The sequence below is a fragment of the Sus scrofa genome, chromosome 4 (genome assembly GCF_000003025.6).
Source record: "Sus scrofa isolate TJ Tabasco breed Duroc chromosome 4, Sscrofa11.1, whole genome shotgun sequence".
NCBI lineage: Eukaryota > Metazoa > Chordata > Mammalia > Artiodactyla > Suidae > Sus > Sus scrofa.
The window spans coordinates 42807085-42826018 of record NC_010446.5 but is presented as its reverse complement, the minus strand read 5'-3'; the positions used below and the strand labels follow the sequence as shown (position 1 = coordinate 42826018).

Below are 18934 nucleotides of genomic sequence, written 5' to 3'. Positions count from 1 at the left end.
TTAACAATACTGTGTTGTGTATTTGAAAGTTGCTAAGAGTAGATTTTTGTTTTTGGCTTTTTAGGGCCACACCCACAGCATATGGACATTCCCAGGCTAGGGGTCGAATCAGAGCTGCAGCTGCTGACGTACGCCACAGCCACAGCAATGCCATGTCTGTGACCTACACCACAGCTCATGGCAATGCTGGATCCTGAACCCACTGAGTAAGGCCAGGGATGGAACCCACATCCTCATGGATACCAGGCAGATTCATCATCGCAGAGCCACAGTGGGAACTCCCCGAAAAAGTAGATCTTAAAAGTTCTCATCACGGGAAAAATTTGTAACTACGTGTGTTGATGAATGTTAATTAAACATTTTGGTAATTACCTTACAATATATATATGTATCATTACTCCATATGCCTTAAACTAACACAATATTATATGTATATTATACCTCAATAAAACTGGGGGGAAAAGGATATAAGACGTTTATTTCTCCTTTGAATAAAGCCAAAAGCTAACATAGACGATCGCTGCAGTTACCAGGTAGTAATTACTATGTGTGGCAAATGGTGCTACCTAGTCCCGTTGCTTGAAGACTAGTTTATCTTGAAAACATGTAAATAATGAGTTGCATCTGCTTCATTGTATAAAAGGGTGAGCTGTCCTTCCCTTTTGCGATTTCTTAGCAGATTCCTGTGATGTATGTACATCACACTCTGGTTGAACGTTTATTCAATGATGAAAATGTTCCCTTTCTCCTCTACTTTCGTGCACAGGTTCCGTGGGTTGGCAGACTCCTCAGCACAAGTTACTCATTGGCAGTGAGAAGAGTTCTGACGTCTGTTTCCCATATTCTCTCTATCGAGAAGAAGCTTCACGGAAACCAAATTGTCTCTAGAAGATCCCTTGGTGAGTGTTCTCCAAAATATCACAGTAAGTGGTTTCCTTTGCCGTTTTCTACAGCCAGTGAGCAGGCTGAGGCTGATGTGGGGGAGTGGGAAGGAATGCGTTTCTGTGAGCAGTTCTGGCAGCTGGTGATCCTCTGCGTTCTGGAAGGTTCCCCCTGTAGCCACCTTGTGTTCTGGAAGGTTCCCCCTGTAGCCACCTTGATGTCACAATTTCTAGTCTCTCCAGAAGTGTGGACGGTGCGTTTCTGTTGTTTAGACCACTCAGTTTGTGCTGCTTTATTATGGCAGCCCTAATACACTGAGTATAGGTTCAGAGCAAGGAGAGATTATTGCATGAATTAAATGTCAAATGGAGTTGGCCATATAGTCTGAGGTCCTCACCTTCATGATAAGAATCCTTTTAGCCTAAGAAAAAAGATGGGTCAGATCAGTATGTGCTAGACTGCCTCCATTCTCATCCCCAAGGTACTGAGACATGGTGACCCATCTTAGCCTCATGGTGTTCTTTTTCTAGTTCCAGCAGACCACTCCCCTGTCATTTGCTCAATTACATGCAGGTCTGAACTTATTAGAAGTCCAGTGCGGAGCTATAACTGTCAAAACACATGACACCTTAAGGGAGTTTCTGTGGAGGCTCAGTGGTTAATGAACCTGACTAGCATCCATGAGGACGCAGGTTTGATCCCTGGCCTTGCTTAGTGGGTTAAGGATCTGTCATTGCTGTGAGCTGTGGTGTAGGTCGCAGAGGTGGCTCAGATCCAGAGTTGCTGTGGCTCTGGCGTAGGCCGGTGGCTACAGCTCCAATTGGACCCTTAGCCTGGGAACCTCCATATGCCGTGGGGGCGATCCTAAAAAGACAACAACAACAACAAAAATATATATATATATATGACACATTAATAAAGAGTTCCGATATGAGCTTAGAGATGGCAAGAAACTTTATTATGAGGTCTCTGTCCCTGGACAGAATAATCTGGTTTGATGGTCTTCGAATCAATTAAACCTTCATAAAAATAAAAATATATAATACACTTGAGTGCATTGGGGAAATATAATTTTAAAACTTAGTTAAATGCTTTATAAATGAAATCGAATCCTAGTTTGGGGACACCTGCAGCATGCAAGGGTGGGGCCAGTTCTCCCATCATCCCGTACTGTGGCTTTGTGATGGGAACAGCCTGCAGGTGCCCGTCTTAGTCAAGTTTAGCTGCCATAAAATAATACCACAGACTGGGTAGTTTAAACAGAAATGGATTTGTCACAGTTCTGGAGGCTGGAAATCTGAGACCAGGGTGCCAGCAGGATTGGTGTCTGGCGAGAGCTCTGTCCTTGTGTTGTAGACAGCTGCCTTCTCGCCATGTCCTCGAATGACCTTTCCTTGGAGAGTGAGGGTAGAGAGGCAAGAAGCAAGCTCTCTGGTGTCTCTTCTCAGAGGGGCACTGATGCCATCGTGAGGGCTCCACTCTCATGACCTCAGCTAAACCTAATTAACCTCCAAAGGTCCATCTCCAACCACCATCGCATTGATAGCTAAGGCTTCAACACATGAACTACAAGATGTGGGGGACACAATTCAGTGCCTTTGAGCTAAGAATGAGCCTCTTCTTCCCTGTGGGCAGCTGCAGCCCCATACCTGGGCATGGCTGTTGGAGCCACGTGGAGGCTGGATTTCAGGTCCTCTTTCTCCCCCTACCTCTGGGATGCATTTGTGCACGATGTAAATTTATACATAGACTGAAAACCACCACCCTCGATAAAAAAGTGGTTGTTCTACTACAGTAACAAGTCCTGCTTTCAGTAATAGAATTATGGGAAAGGGAGGGGGAGCTCAATGTAGGTCAGCTTTTTTGTTTGTTTTGTTTTGTTTTGGCTTTTTGTCCTTTTAAGGCCGCACCCATAGCATATGGAGGTTCCCAGACTAGGGGTCTAATCGGAGCTGTAGCCACTGGCCTATGCCAGAGCCACAGCAACACAGGATCCTAGCCACGTCTGTGACCTACACCACAGCTCACAGCAACACCAGATCCTGAACCCACTAAGCGAGGCCAGGGATCGAACCCGCAACCTCATGTTTCCTAGTCGGATTTGTTTCCACTGAGCCATGATGGGAAGTCCAAGGTCAGATTTTCCTTTGAGTTTTTTCACATTGGCCTGGTGGGTTTTTGGTTTTCTTTCTTTTTTCTTTTTTTTTTTTTTTTTTTTTTTTGGCTTTTTTAAGGCCACACCATTGGCATATGGGTGTTCCCAGGCTAGGGATCCAATCGGAGCTTCAGCCGCTGGTCTACACCACAGCCACAGAACCGCGGGATCCGAGCCATGTCTGCGACCTACACCACAGTTCACGGCAACGCCCGATCCTTAACCCACTGTGCACGGCCAGAGATTGAACCCACATCCTTGTGGATCCTAGTCAGGTTCGTTAACCACTGAGCCGCTAAGGGAATTCCCTGGCTACGTGGTTTTGTAAGCCAGGTCTCTGCTATGTCCTCTGTAGGCCCTAAGCCGGTTTGAGGAGATTCCCCAGAACTGGCCTCTCCCATTTATCTTCCCAGGCTCTTGTTCTCCAGCTCCTTTTGCTTTGATTTTTGTCTCTCTTCCATTCCCAGTTCTTGGCATGGGACCCCTTCACTTGTACACACTCTTCCTGATTTGAGGCTTTCTCCGGGATATCACAACCTGACACATTAGGCAGGGTAGGAATTTTGCAGACCCAGCCTTGGCTTCCAAAATCTACACCCGTCTTGGCTAGGCTCAGGGTCCCTCGGCCATAAGCCGATAGCCTAGCCCCAGCTGGCTCTCCCTTCTCTCCTCTTCCCTTCAGGGTGGGAGATGATGCAGGTGATCTCTGGGAGGAGGAGAGTCTGGAGAACACCTAGCAACTCTGCCTGGGGGCCCTGCTTGTGGAGGTTATGACTGCTCCTGCAGGTTCTCCAACCCTGAGATTCAAACAGTGCATGCATGGCCCTTCTATTTATAAAGCCCTCTGTTAGCTCCAACACAACTGCCATTGTGTTTTACTTTATCTTTCACATCAGTGGTTTCATATGTGCTCACTGCCTTAAAGTCTTACAACAGTAGTGTATTTTGATAATTGAAGGGTGAGGGATCAATTAGGAATTTGGGATTAACATTAAAGAAAGGGGGAAAAAAAGAAAATCGAAAACCCTTGCACATACGTATTTTTTTTTCATTTCATAGTCATAAAATCTTTGCAAGTAAGGTATTATTCTTCCCTACCAGAGAAACAGGTGCTGGGGGAGGGGATTTATAATTCCCACCCAGCCTGAGATTGCTGGCTTATTTTGGCCTCACTGTTTTGACCTAAAACACTGATCTAATGCCACTAAAAACAGCAACAAAATCATTGATAATGTAGCTCTAAGTGTTTCATTTCAGTGGAACATATGTGTCAAGATCTACCTTCTTTTTTTTTTTTTTTTTTTTTTTTTTGGTCTTTTTTAGGGCCACATCCGAGGCATATGGAAGTTCCCAGGCTAGGGGTCTAATCGGAGCTATAGCCACCAGCCTACACCACAGCCACTGCAACACAGGATCCAAGCCGAATCTGCGACCTACACCATAGCTCACAGTAATGCCAGATCCTTGACCCACTGAGCAAGGCCAGGGATCATACCCGAAATCTCATCGTTCCTAGTCGGATTCGTTGAGCCACGACGGGAACTCCTAAGATCTACCTTCTGAATAACAAAGCTGATCTTTATGGAGGACATATTTCAGGTTAATCAGGAAAATGCTGTGTCCTTTTTTGTTTGTTTGTTTGTTTAACTCTTTTCTACTATTGAGATATAGTTGATCTAATATAACAGTAATATTACAATGTTCTATCTTGAAAACGACCACCACTGTTGATGGAGAGAATCAGGCATTGTCACTGCAACGGCTCTGGTCACTGCTGTGACTCGGGTTAGATCCCTGACCCAGGAACTTCCATATGCTTCAGGCATGACCAAAACAAACAAACAAAAATCCTTGTACAATGTAAAAGCTGTGAGTTAAGTTTTATTTGGGGGCCCTCCTGAGGACTATAGCCTGGGAGACAGCCTCTCAGGCAGGTCTGCAGGACAGTTGTGAAGAGGCGAGGGAGGATGGCGGATATATATGAACTTCCTTTTGCTGGGAAAAGCATGTAGTCAAACGTCAAAAGATGATGGCAAATCACTCTGAACAGACATCTCAGGTTAATGAGATGTCTGTTAGTGGTTTTCTCTGTACAGGAAGATGCAAGAACCTGGGGGTCACTGGAAATTTTTCCTTAGATAGGCATCTTAAATAAATAGGGGCAACATACCCAAAGCACAAAATGTTTCCTGTTTTTCTCCATCCTGACTTCCCTTCAGGAAATGCTATCTGGGGGTGACCGCAGTGGCCAATGGCTTGATCCTTGTAGAAATGGCACGACAGGTGACATTTTTTTTAACAGCGCAATAACTCTAATTAACATCCATCATCATACCTAGCTACAAATTTCTTTTTCTCATAATGAGAACGTTCAAGATTCACGCCCTCCTAGCTACTTTCAAAGATGCAATATAATATTACACACAATAATATAATATTATTAACTCTAGTTGCCATGCTGTAGATTACATGCCCAGGACTTATTCACTGCACAACTGGAATTTGTGCCTTTTGATCCCTTCTTCATTTTGCCCACTCCCCACCCTCTCAGGTGGTTTTTCTTAATTATCATCATTTACTATCTACCAAGTTCATTCTGGAGGACCAAATACAGAGTACATTTTTTTCATATGAAATGTATTATTTTGGTGGACGAGCTGTATGAATGGTACTGAGTATATACTATGATTGGTTATATTTGCCTAAATAAATAATGTCCAGGATATATAGACACATATATTGGGTGTAGAAAAGACTGCTAATTATCTGCCTTAGATTCATTTCTCCCATTCTTCCTTATTAATGGAATACTTACTCTTCTGGTACTTCATAGTCATAATATTCTAGACACCCCAGAATAAAGACTACTTTTTCTAGTGGCTGTTACAGCGAGGTGTGGTCATGTGCCTATGTCTGACCAACGAAAAACAAATAGAGGTGTCTGCAACTTCCAGAAAGTGTCAGAGGTTGGGTGAGGTCAGGGGGGAGCATGTAGATGCTGCCCTGATTCTTCCTCCTTCAAGCTGGCTGAAAAATAGGTGTGATGGCCATTCAGATGGCAAAAAAGAGAAATAAAAAGAGCCTGAGTCCTTCAGGATCATGGTTTGGCCACATCCACCCTGGATCCTGCTTCTGGACCCTTCTACATGAATAGAAAATAAACTTCTATCCTCTTCTCCTCTTCTTTTCTTTTTGTCTTTTTTTTTTTTTTTTTTGTCTTTTTAGGGCCACACCTGTGGCATATGGAAGTTCCCAGGCTGGGGGTCGAATCAGAGCTATAGCTGCTGGCTTATGCTACAGCCACAGTAACGCTGGGATCTGAGCCACGTCTATAACCTACACCACAGCTCAGAGCAATGCCAGATACTTAACCCACTGAGTGAGGCCAGGGATTGAACCCACTTCCTCATGGATACTAGTTGGTATTCGTTAACCACTGAGCCGCGATAGGAACTCCAAACTTCTAACTTCTTTAAACCTCTGTTACTTGGAGATTTTTTGTTTTGTTCTGTTTTTTTTACACCCAAAACTATTGCTAATTAATATGTTTTAGAAATCCATATGTCTTTTTTTTTTTTTTTTTTTTTTTTTTTTTTTGCCATTTCTTGGGCCGCTCCCGCAGTATATGGAGGTTCCCAGGCTGGGGGTCGAATCAGAGCTGTAGCCGCCAGCCTACGCCAGAGCCACAGCAACGCACAATACGAGCCGCATCTGCAACCTACACCACAGCTCACAGCAACGCCAGATCTTTAACCCACTGAGCAAGGCCACATGGTTCCTCATCAGATTCGTTAACTACTGAGCCACGACGGGAACTCCTAGAAATCCATATGAATTGTGTTCCTGCTGTGGAATATAAATCTATATACATTATTTCTTAAATTATTTATTCAAAAAATGAATGATGATTGTCTAAGAAGTAATTTTGTGGATGGCTCATCCTAACATAGTTTCAGTTCCCAAAGAATCACATGGATCCCTTTGTGTTTATTTAGTACTTGCTCTGAGAGGTTCTCCATAACTAGGTGTGTGGAGGTAGTCAGAGAAGAGAAGGTTCTTGCTTTGGGGGACACCGATAGTCTAGCTCCAGAAGCGAATGGGTAAAAATTAAACTGTGCAATATAATAAATACTATAATAGAGGTGTAAAGGTATTACCAGGACTGTTAGGAGCAATTAATTCTGCAAGGAAAAAATCCAAAAAGTTTCATGAAGTAGTGCCATTTCTCCTGAATCTGGAAGGATAAGTGACATTCCAGAGGGACTCAGCAAAGACACAAAGTACAGAAAGAGACCCACAAATAGTTTCACCTGGCTAGAACATTCGGGAGGTGGCGAGGATGGCAGGAGATACATCTGGAAAGGCCCAGAGCCAGGTCCTGCCATCACCGATACCTCCCTAAGGAAAAGTCATCAAAAGGTCAAAATTCACGAGGACCATGAACAAATGTGTGGTTTTTTTGTTTTGTTTTGTTTCAAATTTATTTATTTATTTATTTATACAAACGTGTGTTTTAAAATAATAATGCTAGAAAAGACAAAAAAACCCAATGAAATAATAATGCTGATAATGACACGGCCCTTGAATCAGAGGTGTGAATGGTGGTCATGTCTGTGTTCCTAGGGCATCTTCAGCATCACTGTATCTTTTTTTTTTTTTTGCTTTTTAGGGCCGCATCCATGGCATATGGAAGTTCCTAAGCTAGGGGTCGAATTGGAGCTACAGCTTCTGGCCTACACCACAGCTCCCGGCAACGCTGGACCCTTAACCCACTGAGCAAGGCCAGGGATCCAACCGGCATCCTCATGGACAATAGTCGAGTTTGTTATTGCTGAGCCATGGCGGGAACTCCCAAACAGCCACCTTTCGAGCACTTATAATGTGTGGGATAACATGTGAGGAGCTTCACACACACCATCTCTAAATCCTCATCATAGGAGTTCCCATTGTAGCTCAGCAGATTAAGAATCTGACTAGGATCTATAAGGATGAGGGTTCAATCCCTGGCCTCACTCAGTGGGTTAAAGGATCCAGCACTGCCGAGAGCTTTGGTGTAGGTCACAGATGCTGCTCGGATCCTGCATTGTTGTGGCTGTTGCTGTAGCCGGCAACTACGGCTCTGATTAGACCCCCTAGCCTGGGAACCTCCATATGCCGCACATGTGATACCGCCCCCACCCCCCGCCCCCGCCAAAAAAAAAAAAAATCCTCACAATAGCCTTTCAAGGTCTTTTGTGAAGCTAAGGATTGTTTCTTGTCTACCTGACCCACCACAATGGTGTGCAGCTCCTGATGCCAGGTAACGCTAAAGGTGACGTTCATGAGCTCCTGCTAATGAGTCTGAAGATCCAGGGTCCAGATGCCACTCTGCTGGCCCTCAGCTGTGCAGTCCCAAGTCACTTACCTATCCTCTCTGGACCTCGGTTTCTTTCTTTGCACAATGAGGGCTTTGGACAATCTGGGCCCTTGGCCCGCCTCATTTCCCATGTTCTGCACTTTGCTTAGTCCTGCTACATAGCATGGTTCAGACTTGACCTTTAGAGCAGCTGCAAATGTGGGTGAAACCAGCTAATTAGACTAATGTGATTTGATTGTATTCATTTAAGCCATCAGAACAAATACTTTAAAAACATTTTCTAAATAGAAGGCTCAAGGAGATACATCTTCAGGAGATAGGATAAGGTAAAAATATGAACTTAAAATGTGGGCATGATCCCCAACGGCTGCCTCACATCATCCAAGTTCTCGCTTAATCTCATCCCCTCAAGCTCCATCCCAGGATCCCTTCCACTTCTGTGTCATCAGTCTTTCCACTGTCATTGGCTCCTTTTCTTCAGCCTAGAAGTGTGATTAAGTCCCTTCCATCTACATGCCAATACTCACACACCCACTTTGCTTAGTGTTTTGGGGTTTTTTTTGTTTTTCGTTTTCGTTTTGTTTTTTAGGGCTGCTCCTGTGGCATTTGGAGGTTCCCAGGCTAGGGGTCAAGTCGGAGCTGCGGCTTCCAGCTTACACCACAGCCAGAGCAATGCCAAATCCGAGCCCGTGTCTGCAACCTACCTACACCACAGCTCACGGCAATGCCGGATCCTTAATCCACTGAGCAAGGCCAGTGATCAAATCCGAATCCTCACTGTACAACTATAAATGTTATAAATTCATTGAGTAATAAAAAAATAATTAATTAAAAAGAAAAAACACTCAGCATCCTCATGGATTCTAGTCAGATTCGCTTCCACTGTGTCATAATGGGAACTCAACTTTCCTTAGTTTTATGTATCCCTCTGGCTAGTACCCTACTGGTTCTCTTTCTCTCGCTCCCCTTGGCTAAAATTTACAGAGGAATACTCAGCAATCTCTCTGTATAATTTCTCATCTCCTTTTTGCTCCTTATCTTCACCTCTCATTCATGCATTTGCATTTTTTCAACAAACTTTTTTTTCCCCTATATGTCAAGCATTGTACTAGATGCTATGAACACAAAAATAAGGAGCATTCCTATCATTAAAGTGTGCATGGTCTAGAGCAAAGAAATGCAAGTTGTTTGTGCAGTGGTTAAGAGCCCAGGTTTAGGAGTCCAACTCCCTGACTTTGAATTGTCTCTCCTATTCACTAGTCGCAGCCTTGGGCAAATTACTTCATTTTCTCATCAACTTAATGGTGTTCATCGCAGTACTGAGCACCAAAGGTTGTTGGGAGAACGATATGAGGTAATGTATTCAAAATTCCATTTAGCGTGGAGCTTGGCAAAGGGCAGATACTCAAAAAGGGTGAGGCATTTCTGTCACTATCACATTACAGTGGGACAAAAGCCAAATAAGGGGTGTGCAGAAAGATGCTTTGAAACATAAGGGCATGGTTCTTAGATGGAGGAGGGAGGCAGAGTCAGGGAAGGCTTTCTGGAAGAGAAGAATGACCTACAAGTGAGTCTTAGAGATTAATTAAGAGGCAGCCAAGGGAGGAGGAAGAGAAAGGAAGGCAAGGCTAAAGGTGTAGACGGGTGATACCCATGGACAGGAGGAAAGTGCACCCAACCCAACCTGGAGAACTCCAGAGAGTGCGGCTAGGATGTAGCGTGAGGACAAATTGACCTATGGGGACTAGAAAGTCAGGACCTTCACCAGCATGGGCCTCCCCCCGCCTGGGAGCTCACCTTATACCCTGAAGTCAGGGGAGCCTGTAGAGGACTTCATGCAGGACAGTGGCCAACCCAAACTGGCTTCTGGGGGAAGATTGCCCTGGAAGCTGACAGGGGGCCAGGTTGTGGATGGGCACCCTTGGGTATGGGTGCCTGGGTGAGATGGTTAATTGTCTGTGTCAATTTGACTGGGCCATGGAGCACCCAGCTGGTGGGTTAAGTGTTATTTCCCAGTGTGTCTGAGAAGGGGTTTGGGATGAGATTAGCATTTGAATTGGTAGATTGAGTAAAGCAAATCATCCTCCCTATCATGGGTGGGCCTCATCCAAACTACTGAAGAGAAGAAAAGTCTAGGGAAGAAAGGATTCTGTCTCTGTCTGACCACCTTGGATTTGGGACCTTGGTCCTCTCTTGTCTTCACGCTGGGACTTGGACAGGAACTTAAAACTCTTTTAGTCCTCAGGCCTTGAGACTCAACATAATCATGTTAGCCCATTCCTTACAATAAGTCTCTTTACACACACACACACACACACACACACACACACTCACTCACACACACACACCCTACTGGTTCTGTTTCTCTGGAGCACACCGTCTGCACACTGGTGTAGCTCTGTAACCCTATGATCCTGGTTGGTCTTGGCTTACAGGCTTCTCTCCTTCCTTCCAGTTACTTAGTATTTCTAGCCCATTTATCTTTCTAACAGGTTTCTGAGCAGGCCAGGACCTTTCTTGAAATTCTCTAGCTCCTGGTTACCTATAGCTCCCAACTCCTACTCTAGAATAAAAAGTTCTTCAAATTGTAGCTGTAGTCTTCTGGTTCAGATCTTCCTTCCTCTCTTTCCCCAGTACCAGTACCACCATTTAAACTGATCATGGTGGGAGCTCCCATCGTGGTGCAGTGGAAACAAATCCAGTCATATCCATGAGGATGTGGGTTTGATCCCTGGCTCAGTGGGTTAAGGATCTGGCATTGCTATGAGCCATGGTGTAGGTTGCAGATGTGGCTTGGATCCCGAGAAGCTGCTGTGGCTGTGGTGTCGGCTGCAGCTACAGCTCTGATTCGACCTCAGCCTGCCTGGGAACTTCCATATGCTCCAGGTGTGGCCTAAAAAGCCAAAAAAATAAAAATAAAAAATAAAATAACTAAAAATTAAAAAAAAAAAGCTGATCATGGTCCTTCAGGCATTTATGCCTCTTGCATCCAATGTTCCTATTGTCTGGAGGAACTCTTCTCCCTTTCTCTCCCTGGCTGGTTGACCTCTGGTTAGCATCCAAGTGTCACCTCCTCAGTTAATCCATCCTTGATTCCCCGAAGGTACAACCAGAGCCCCAGTCCATGTTGTACCTGCCTCCAGGTAGCAGGTTTTACATGATGTTGTAGTGATTCATGTAGTATCTATTTCTGCCAATTGACAGGGCTTCTCAAGGGCATAGAGCATGACAGCTTAGGTTTTGGCTCCTGAGGGCCTAGCATGTAGTAAAGCCTTGAGTCTCTAACTGCTGAAAAGCTGAGCATAGATATATGAACATATAGACAAAAGGATGGAAGGAACAAAGATAGTAAGCATGACAATATAGACCCCAGTTACTCCAGCTCATTCTCCTCCCTAAATGTTCTGTTAAATGAACATTGTGAACTTCTTCCCCACTGATGGTTTACACTGTGTTCCAGTCACAGCCAATAATCAACTATGGGACTGTTTTCCGTAAGAGTTTTTTTTTCTTTTTTATTCTTATCAAATTTCATCCGGTTTCTATTTGTGCTTGAAGAGCCTTGGCTACTTTCAGACATTGCCTTTCTCTCTTATTATGCTTTTATTTTGTCCTGGAGAAATTTCAAGAACTCATTCTGGTGCTTTTAGGACATTTGATCTTTTGAGTTATAATTAGATGCATGTTCAGGGCTTTAAAATTCAAGATCTATCACTTGTGCCAGAGTGAGGCAAGATGTTATAGGGGAATCATGCTTTTTAACAAAAATTGGAAAAATATGAAGGCAAGTTTAAGGAGTAGGAAAATTTATAGTGGCAACTGAGGCTTGCTGGCCTGGTGATTTTCCACCATACTTCCCATAAAGCAAGAGGAGAAAAAGCCTGAGTGTAGGATCTTAGCATGAAACCACAGCAGGTGCAACAGAAGTTGGTTTAATGATTTTAAAAGCAATGCTAAGACTGAAAAATGCTTTTTAACATCCCTCGTACACAAAAGAGTTGGCCTCAATGTTTTGCTGCTGAGCAATTGGGGAAATGAGTATTTCCATTGTGGCCTGGAGCCTGCACATTTCTCTTCTGACTCATCTCATGTCTGTATTCTAAAAGCCTGCCATGCGGAAGAATGGGGAAACTCCACACCCTCATTTCCAGTTAGTTCTCATCAATATGAAATCAGGCTGCGCTTCAGGGTAAGTTTTGCATGACTTTTCAATTCAGAGGGCCCCTGATATGTGGGGGGTAAGGAGTCATTTTCATCTCTAAATGTAAGAAAATGTAGACACTGCTGTATGTAAACCATAGCACCAACCCCTGACACATACATCCCTACTGGCTCTCGATACTGTAGATGGATATAAGTATCAGTACTCTGACTTTGGGAAAATAATGAATGTTTCTGAGCTTCATTTTCCTCATCTGCAAAATGGGAACGGTATCTGTCTCACTGGTTTGCTGCAGGAGTTAAGTGGGCGAATGGATGTCAATAGCTTGGCACAATGTCTAACACATACTCACTACGCAATAAACAGTACCTGTTGTGGTCATTGTTGATGCCATTTATATTATTAATGATGTAATGGAAAGAACATTGGCCTGGAAATCAGAAAAAAAAACTATGTTTTCCCAAAGTAACTGCATAGACGATAACCTATTTTAAGCCATAGTTTCTCATCTTAAAATGAAGAGTTTGGCCCAGTTAACTTTCCAAATTTAGTGTTTGTGATTCTCTGAATAAACTGGTCAGTATCGTGAAGTCCTCTCGGCTCCATCCCCTCAAGTCCCTGCAACTTTCATGAAATATTCTCTGACAACAAGCAAATCTTGTGTCTGAAATTCCATGGAACTCCTGTGTCTGAGCTCCATGCTGGCCAGCTCTCTGTGGGTGCAGAACAGCTCTGCAAAAGTGCAGAGGAAAAGCATTTTTAAGGCAGTAATTTTTAAGTCCAAGGACCTAATGTCTAGAAAAGTTTTTAGTACCAGTGGTACACATATAACATCCAGTCTTGTCTCCAAGAGATACAGTTCCATTGTCAGTGAGAGTGGAAGACCCATGCCTTTATCCCACAGTCCTTGATGAAATGTAACCATTTTAACTTGGAAGCAAAGAAGTTTTCATCTGGGGAAATAAAATTCTCCAGACCGATCCCAGTTGAGGACAGACAGATGTAAGAGAATAAAAATTACCCCTTTCGGAGTTCCCTTTGTAGCTCAGTGGTTTACGAACCCGACTAGGATCCATGAGGATGCAGGTTCCATTCCTGGCCTTGTTCAGTGGGTTAAGGATCCGGCATTGCTGTTAGCTGTGGTGTAGGTCTCAGCTACGGCTGGGATCCTGCATTGCTGTGGCTGTGGCATAGGCTGGCAGCTGTAGCTCCGATTCGACCCCTAGCCTGGGAACTGCCATATGCTGAGGGTGCGGCCCTAAAGAGAAAAAAAAATTTATCCCTTGCATCTGTATGGTTTGTTGCCTCTCCAAAGCCCTTTGTCACACGTCATGCCATTTCACCCCCACCACAACCATACAAAGCTATGAATATTCCCATTGGTGAAATAAGGAAGGTGATATCCAGAGAGTTTATGTGGCTTACTGAGATTGCACAGCTCATAGAGCACGTGCTATGCCAGAGAGAACCGTGGCTTGCTTACTTGATGTGAAAGGCGCCTGGACACCCCTTAACCAGCTTCTGAGTGGCAGTAACTCTGTCTTCCCCACTGGTCTTCTTGGAAGCTGGCAAAATGTTTCAGCCTCTCTTTCATATAAAACTAAGTGAAGAAATGTTCTCAAAGAAGGATTTGCCAGGTCAGCTTCTCAAGCAGCCCTGCTAGAAAGATGAAAAGGGTAAGGGAAGGAGAGACCATACCCTCCTTCTCTACTGAGAGATAACATTATAATCCTTAGCAATAAACAACTGTTTTCTCTTTTCGGCTGCCCTGCTGCACATGGAGTTCCCCTGGCCAGGCATCAGATCCTAGTGGTAGTTGTGACCTATGCCACACCTGCAGCAATACAGATCCTTTAACCTACTGTGCTGGGCCAGGGATCAAACCCATGTTCTGGTGCTGCAGAGATGCCACAGATCCCATTGCGCCACAGCGGGAACTCCAGTAAACACTTTTAAAAGGGCTGTCAAATGATTCACATTCCAAAACGCACAAAAATCACCCACAGAGAGTCATAATCAGTTCAAAAGTGCAGGCATTGGGACATTTCTTGGAGAAATCTATCTGCTAATTATAAAGGAAAAATGGCATGTAAGCATTTTATTAATTGAATAAATCAAAAACTACAGGAACAAATTCAGGCTCTAGATCAGGAGAAAGATCAGTCTTTGCCTGTCCATAATTTTGCTTAGTCAGTTCTGCAGATGGAAAATAATGGCATAATGAATTTTCTCTCTCTCTGATTTTCCTCGCTTGGGTTTGAAAAAGAAAGATTCTCCTGATGGCTTGTCTCTCTTACATTCCAAGAATCACCCTATTCCCCCAGGACTTGGGAGTGGAAAGCCCTGGCTGACAGGTCTGAGGATGGTGGTGGGTTTGCCTGTCACCTACCTTAATGAGGGACTGCAGACAAGCATTGCTGGCTCTTGAACTTTTGAGAGGTGGCCTGCACGACCCCAGAGGGCCCTTCCAGCTGGGATGCCACAGGTGTTCCTTCCCTCTTCCCGGGAAACAGCCTGCTGAGAGTGTCCAGAACCATCTTTTTGCTTCTGGCAGGCATTGCATAAGTCCCTCAAATAAGAGGGAGAAACATGAAACTCTCAGAGACTCTCACCTCTCTTCCCCTCGCCTGGTCACAGGCAGACCCACAGTCTTGATGAGTTGATTCGTATGCTTTGTCACATGTGAGTATGTCCCTTAGGCCTCAGGAGGCCCAGGAGGTCACAGGGTTTGGGATTGGCAGAACACAGCAAAGCTTTGCCTCCCAAGGTGCCCACGTGTGAGGACCCTCTCCACGGTGCCAGACTCAGAGATGCACAGAGGTATGCCTGGCTCTAAAGCCCAGTATATCCCTGAGCCCATTTAACCAGCTTGCCAAGAACTGGGATCACTTTACTCCAGCTCTAGAAGAAAGCCCACAAACCGGTTTTTCCCACTATGGGTTTCAATCTGTTCATCTTTGCAAAGGCTGACTTATCAAAATCCAAAGGCGGAGTTCCCGTCGTGGCGCAGTGGTTAACGAATCCGACTAGGAACCATGAGGTTGCGGGTTCGGTCCCTGCCCTTGCTCAGTGGGTTAACGATCCGGCGTTGCCGTGAGCTGTGGTGTAGTTTGCAGACGTGGCTCGGATCCTGCATTGCTGTGGCTCTGGCGTAGGCCAGTGGCTACAGCTCCGATTCGACCCCTAGCCTGGGAACCTCCATATGCCGCGGGAGCGGCCCAAAGAAATAGCAAAAAGACAAAAAAAAAAAAAAAAAAAAAAATCCAAAGGCATCTGTACAAGAAGCTTACAGACAAATTGTGAACATGCTACTTTCAACCCCTGGCCCGATTTTCAGGGGATGCTGGGATCCACTTACCAAGGACCAAGTCTATACAGGAGCAGTCCTGCACTTACTTAGCCTCGAGGAGTTGTGAGTACTGTACCTACGTTGCAGTTGAGGAAATAGACTCAGATGTGGTAGAGCATGTTTGTGGGGGTCAGAAAAGCTGGAGGCTCCTGTCTTTATCTTTTTTCTTTTCTAATTTTTTTTTTTTTTTTTTGTCTTTTTGCCTTTTCTTGGGCCGCTCCCGCGGCATATGGAGATTTCCAGGCTAGGGGTCTAATCAGAGCTGTAGCTTCCAGCCTACACCGGAGCCACAGCAACTTGGGATCCGAGCCACGTCTGCAACCTACACCACAGCTCACGGCAACGCCGGGTCCTTAACCCACTGAGCAAGGGCAGGGATCAAACCCACAACCTCATGGTTCCTAGTCGGATTCGTTAACCACTGCGCCACTATGGGAACTCCTTTTTCTAATTTTTTATTAAAGCATCGTTGATTTATAATGTTCCTTCAATTTCTGTTGTACAGCAAAAGGACCCAGGCAGACATATATATATATTCTTTTCCTAATACTATCTTCCGTCATGTTCTAACCCAAGAGACTGTACACAGTTCCCTGTGCCGTACAGTAGGACCCCATTACTTATCCGCTCTCAGTGTAATAGTTTGCATCTACCGACCCCAAACTCCCCGTCCATATACGCTTCTCTTCCCTCTCCCCCTGGCAAACACAAGCCTGCTCTCCATGTCCATGATCTGTTTCTGTTTTGTAGATAGGATCATTTGTGTCATATTTTAGATACCGCGTATAAGTGATATTGTACGGTATTTGTCTTTTTCTTATTCACCTAGTATGAGAATCTCTAGTTCCATCTGTGTTGCTGCAAATAGCATTATTTTGTCCTTTTGTATGGCCAGGTAGAATTCCATTGAATAAATTATGTACCACATCATCCTTTTTTTTTTTTTAAGGGCCACACCTGAGGCATATGGAAGTTCCCATGTTAGGGATCGAATCAGAACTGTAGCTGCTGGCCTACACTACAGCCTCAGCAACATGGGATCTGAGCCATGTCTGTGACCCACACCACAGCTCACAGCAAAACTGGGTCCCCAACCCACTGAGCAAGGTCAGGGATCAAACCCACGTCCTCATGGATGCTAGTCAAATTTGTTTCCACTGAGCCATGACAGGAACTCCCTGTACCACGTCATCTTAATCTATTCAGCTGTCAATGGACATTTGGGTTGTTTCCATGTTTTGGCTATTGTGAATAGTGTTCAATGAACATAGGGGTGCATGTATCTTTTTGAATGAAAGTTTTATCCTGATACATCTAATTCTATATTTAATTTTCTGAGGAACTTCTGTATTGTTTTCCATAATGGTTGTACCAGTTTAAATTCCCAGCAACAGTGTAGGAGTGTTCCCTTTTCTCCACACCCTCTCCAGCATTTGTAATTTGTGGACTTATTAATGTTGGCCATTCTGACTGGTGTGAGGTGGTACCTCACTATAGTTTTTATATGCATTCCTCCAATAATTAGTGATATTGAGCATTTTTTCATGTGCCTGCTGGCCACCTGTATGTCTTTGGAGAAATGTCTATTTAGGAGGCTCCTGCTTTTTACCGCTAGGCTGCATTGCCTCTGGATGAAGGATCAGAGCTTCCAACTAAAGACAGGTCTTCTGGAACTTAGGACTAACTCATCAGGGTGGCTGAGTGCTACTTCATTCAGTTACTTACTTGCTGCCTCCCCATCCACTCCCAACTACATGCACATTCTACAAGTGCAATAGCCCCACAACTGCTTTTAAAGACAGTAGGAAATGCACCGGTAAAACCTAGAAAGGAAGAAAGTTAAAAAGATTCATGGGGTGTGGTGGTAGTCCATATCAAAATGTGTGTGTGTGTATGTATATTGTGAGTGTCATGAGAGTCAATGTCAAAACGTGTGTGTTTCATGGAGGTCACTGTCAAAGTGTGTGTGTGTGTGATGGAGTTAGCATCAAAGTGTGTGTGTGTCATGGGGTCAGAATCAAAGTGTGTGTGTATATATGTAGGTGCATATTTGTCAAGGGGTAAGTACCAAAATATATGCATGTGTGTTTGGGGGTCAGTATCAAACTGCGTGTATTTTATTGGGTCAGCATTAAAGTGTGTGTGTGTGTGTGTGTGTGTGTGTGTGTGTAAGGGAGAGAGAGCAATGGGGTCAGTATCAAAGTGTTTGTGTGTGTGTGAGGGGGAGTCAATATCAAAGTTTTGTGTGTTTGTATGTGTTTTATGGGGGTTAGCATTAATGTGTGTATGTGTGTGTGTGTGTGAGAGAGAGAGAGAGATATGGGCTCAGTATAGAATTGTGTGTGCATGTGCATATGTGTCATGGGATCAATATCAAAGAGTGTGTGTGTGTGTGTGTGTGTGTGTGAGTGTGTGTCTGTGAGAGAGAGAGATGGGCTCAGTAACTAAGTGTGTGTGCATGTGCATGTGTCATGGAATCAATATCGAAGAGTGTGTATGTCTGTGTGACGCATGCACGCGTGTACCACACACATGCACTGTACCTGTGACAGGGACTCACCTCTGGAAACATGAAGCAGGGAGCAGGCCCTGCCTCTACTTCACAGCTCTAGTGAGTGCAGCCCAGAATAGCCTTGGTCTCGAGGCTGCCTCATCACGTTACAGAGTCCATCCGTCCCTTTTCAATCTGTCAGCTGTCCTTTCTCTCCTGACCGCTCTGCCTTTGCTGTGGATCAGCTCCCTGTGGCTAGTTTGGTTTGTACTTCCCCACACGATCTCAGTTCTTCCCTCGTGCCTGCACCAGCTCCTTTGGACGTCTGCTCTGGTTTCCGCCTCCAGTCTTTGCAGCACCCACAGAGCTTGCTTGCTTCCAAGTTATTAAGAATAGGTGTTAAATAAGGACAGCCTGGACCAGGTGTTCTGCCGGATGCCTCCCTGGAGCCAGTTGCTGGCTCACCCCTGAGATAAATGCCAGTACCTAGCTCTAGGGAACCCTCTGATTCCCAGCTCTGCCCACCAGCTAGTACTTCA

At 44.7% G+C, this 18934-nt stretch overlaps 2 long non-coding RNA genes across 3 annotated transcripts in view; one reads left to right on the top strand and one right to left on the bottom strand.

The window, feature by feature from the left end:
* LOC106510024 lies at positions 254–18914 on the bottom strand. 2 transcript variants are annotated; one of them, XR_002343215.1, is made up of 4 exons: positions 18465–18914; positions 14945–15124; positions 14039–14211; positions 254–1303 (listed from the first exon to the last, which is right to left on the bottom strand). It is a non-coding gene; the product is annotated as an uncharacterized LOC106510024 (long non-coding RNA). The 2 variants fall into 2 exon arrangements; XR_002343214.1 differs by lacking the exon at positions 254–1303 and having other exon boundaries at positions 12579–14211.
* The window catches only part of LOC110260256, a 21829-nt gene continuing 14174 nt past the window's right edge, over positions 11280–18934 (top strand). Inside the window, exon 1 of the long non-coding RNA XR_002343213.1 lies at positions 11280–12582. This is a non-coding gene — a long non-coding RNA (uncharacterized LOC110260256). The remainder of the gene's footprint in view (positions 12583–18934) is intronic.